This window comes from Stegostoma tigrinum, chromosome 42 (assembly GCF_030684315.1).
Source record: "Stegostoma tigrinum isolate sSteTig4 chromosome 42, sSteTig4.hap1, whole genome shotgun sequence".
Classification (NCBI taxonomy): domain Eukaryota; kingdom Metazoa; phylum Chordata; class Chondrichthyes; order Orectolobiformes; family Stegostomatidae; genus Stegostoma; species Stegostoma tigrinum.
Window position 1 is genome coordinate 14,312,118 of NC_081395.1, and position 4,291 is coordinate 14,316,408.

Genomic DNA, 4,291 nt, shown 5'->3' on the forward strand with positions numbered 1-4,291 from the left:
TTTATATTAGGCAGGAAATGGTGTTGGATAGAGTGTTATGTCTGAAGGCTGATAAGTCCCCATGACCTGATGGTCTGCATCCCAGGGTACCTAAGGAGTTGGCTCTAGAAACCGTGGACGCATTGGTAATTATTTTCCAATGTTCTATAGATTCAGGATCAGTTCCTGCAGATTGGAGGGTGGCAAATGTTGTCCCACTTTTCAAGAAAGGAGGGAGAGAGCAAGCAGGAAATTACAGACCGGTTAGCCTGACGTCAGTGGTGGGAAAGATGCTGGAGTCAATTATAAAAGATGAAATTATGACTCATTTGGATAGCAGTAACAGAATAGGTCAGAGTCAGCCTGGATTTATGAAAGGGAAATTGTGCTTGACTAATCTTCTTGAATTTTTTGAGGATGTATCCATGAAGATGGATAAGGGAGAGCTAGTGGATGTACTGTACCTGGACTTTCAGAAAGCCTTTGATAAAGTCCCGCATAGGAGATTGGTGAACAAAGTTAGGGCACATGGTATTGGGGGCAAAATACTGAATTGGATTGAAAATTGGCTGGCTGACAGGAAGCAAACAGTAGTGATAAACGGGTCCCGTTCAGAATGGCAGGCAGTGACCGGTGGGGTACCACAAGTTTCGGTGCTGGGACCGCAGCTGTTTATGATATATATTAATGATATAGACAAAGGCTTTCGAAGTAATATTAGCAAATTTGCCGATGACACAAAGTTGGGTGGCAGTATGAAATGTGGAGAGGATGTTATGAGAATACAGGGTGACTTGGACGGGCTAGGTGAGTGGACGGATGCATGGCAGATGCAGTTTAATGTGGATAAATGTGTGGTTATACACTTTGGTGGCAAGAACAGGAAGGCAGATTACTATCTCAATGGAGTCAAGTTAGGTAAAGGGGATGCACAACGAGATCTAGGTGTTCTTGTACATCAGTCAATGAAAGCAAGCATGCAGGTACAGCAGGTAGTGAAGAAACCTAATAGCATGCTGGCCTTTATCACAAGAGGAATTGAGTATAGGAGCAAAGAGGTCCTTCTGCAGCTGTACAGGGCCCTGGTGAGACTGCACCAGGAGTATTGTGTGCAGTTTTGGTCTCCAAATCTGAGGAAGGATATTCTTGCTATTGAGGGAGTGCAGCGTAGGTTCACAAGGTCAATTCCCGGAATGGCGGGACTATCATATGTTGAAACATTGGAGCGACTGGGCTTGTACACTCTTGAGTTTAGAAGGATGAGAGGGGATCTGAATGAGACGTATAAGATTATTAAGGGATTGGGCACTCTGGAGGCAGGAAGTATGTTTCCGCTGATGGGTGAGTCCAGGACCAGAGGACACAGTTTAAAAATAAGGGGTAGGCCATTTAGAACAGAGTTGAGGTAAAACCTCTTCACCCAGAGAGTGGTGGATACATGGAATGCTCTGCCCCAGAAGGCAGTGGAGGCCAACTCTCTGGATAGTTTCAAGAAAGAGATAGACAGATCTCTTAAAGATAGTGGAATCAAGGGTTACGGGGATAAGGCAGGAATAGGAAACTGATTGTGGATGATCGGCCATGATCATAATGAATGATGGTGCTGGCTCGAGGGCCAAAGGGCCTACTCCAGCACCTATTGTCTATTGTCTATTGCTCAAGAAGGCAGCTCACCATCATCTTCTCAAGGGCAACTTGGGATGGGCAAGAACTGCTGGCCAGCCAGCGACGCCCACATCCCACAAATGAATAGAAAAAAAAAATTATTGTCTCAATTTTGATATATTCTGACAAAGGAACCAGTTTGCTTCCTCTCGGTGACCCCGCCATCCTTCAAAACGTATGGGAGATCTTTGGTTCGCACAGACCCAGGTGCTCTGTGTTCCTGTGTATGATGTCACAATGCAGTGTCATTAACACAGTGACATATCCGCTCTACGGGGATTTCCTCAACTGTGAGATGTTTGTCCAACTCTAGTACTTCTGATATCTTTCCAGCTTCAGGCTCCACTGGAGGTTTTCACATCGACAACAGTGACGTTGTTGAGTATTTTTGATTATTCATCGACAATTTTGAGCTTTTAGCGTTTTACTTGTTACGTGTTACAGGTTCTGTGGTTCTCGGGCTTCATACTCTTTTAGTATGGGCCTGAATCTATTTCAATGCATTACTTTGTTTCAGTTCTGCGTCCCGCCTGTCTCTAATTATAGCCAGTACTTGTCTGTTTAATACTTTTGGTACTTTATCAAATTGTGTCTGGATGAGATTTCCACTGCTTTTCTTTGACCATACTCAATGGATTTAGAAGTTTCATGTTCCAACAGTGAGTTTCTCAGTTTGGAATTGTTCTTACTGCAGTCCTTTTTCTATTCTGCTTCCGAGTTCATATTAACCACAACGTTCTGCGCCATGTTTAATCTCTGTAATTCGTTCAGCACATTCGGAAACATTAACTTTATACCCACTCTCCAAAGATATTAGTAAATATTACCAATTCTCAGTTATTTCGAGAGAAGATGGTGTTTAGCCTTCTTGAACCACTGCAGTCAGTGTGGTGAAGGTGCTCCTGCAATGCTGTTAGGTCTGGAGTTATCATACTGCAGGGACATTTGTCCAAATGAACAACAATTTGTTCTTCTCCGCCCACATTTTTGATGCAATACAAGGATCTAACATATTACTCAGGATTGTCATAAAGCAATAGTTGACGTCAGGCACACATGGAAACTTTAGGGCATGGAACCAAAACTTGGGTCACAGAAGTCTTTTTTACGGAGGATCATGAACAAAGGGATATTAAAAATTAGGGCGGCTTGGGGGATAAATTCAAGAGCTTATGCCCTTGGAAACTGCAAGCATGAAAAAAGTGAAAAAGTGGGATAGGTAAAACCAGAAATTCACAAGAAGTTGGAATTCTTAGAGAGGAAAACTAAAAGAACAGTGGATGCTGGAAAGCAGAAACACAAGCAGGAATTGCTGGAGAAACTCAGCAGGTGTGGCAGCATCTGTGGAGAAAAAGCAAATTTAACGTGTCAGGTCCAATGACGCTTCTTCAGATTTATCTCCAGAGGGTTATGAGGCTGGTGGGATTACCAAGAGAGGGAGGTGCAATGGTGAAATTTCAAACTAAGCATAAGAATTTCAATATCTTGGTGCTTTGTCACCCAGAAAATGTGTATATTAGTGAGCACAGGGTGAACAGTGCTGGATGCAGTGCAGGCAGCAGATTTTTCGATGACCCCAAGATTACAGGGAGGTGGAGTGTGGGAGGCCAGCTGGGAGTGTGTTAGGATGGTTAGGTCTAGATGTAACAAAGGACTGGACGAGTTTCAGCGGCAGATGAACTGAGTTACTGAAGTTTAACTGTGTTTTTTGTAATGATGGGGGATATGTGGTTGAAAGCTCACCTTGGGGTGAAATATTCCACTGGGCTTCGAACAATCTGGTTCAGCCTCAGCCAGGTACCATGGAGAGGGATGAAGTCGAAGGTGCGGGAGCGAAGTTTGGCTATCCGCGCGATTGACTTTTAGCGTTGTCTGATTAAATACGGTGTACGCCCCTTTCAGGCTGGAGCAGGCTTGGCAGAAGAACGGAGTTGTGAACAAAGTTATTAGCTTTATTGAGACAAAGTGAAGTTTATCTGTTGCCAAGCAAACCACAGTAATAAACTCAGATAGCTACTTAGAGTTTAATGTGAGTTATGCTGCTCATATCAATTACTATATTGGAGAGCACTGAAAGTACTTCCAGTCACTTTTGCAGCCTTGGTTTTCAAGCTTTTTCCTCTCTCGGGCATTTATCTTCTAATCCTGGTTGCTCTCCATTGCACAGATGTTTCTTGAGAATCTCTTTTATCCTTGTTCTTCTCTGATTAATCTCCTCTTCTAGCCAATCACAGTTCATCTGAACAACACGCACCTCATTTAACGGCAATGATATTCTGAATATTCTTCATTATTCTGTTTTCCTCTTATTCTCAGGACTGCTATGTTTATTACATTTATTTCCCCAATATTTCTCTATTCGCTGACAAAGCAGTGGCAAGAGCTATATTTAGCTTTTAGCTGCGGGAAGTCTTTCCAAACACGACTTAAAATCGCAGGATCTTGGCATCTTTTCATTTAGTTTCTAAGTTTTGTTCATCTACTGCAAATACGAGATTCTGATGAAAATCGACATTAGCGTCTCATCATGACAACAGGAAGCACTGCGCGTGCTCCAGGTCGCACTGGGGCTCTGGTGATTGATGTAAGCGCGGGACCATTAGGAGGACAGTAGGCGAGGGCTGGTCTTCCAACCAATCGGAGTGAA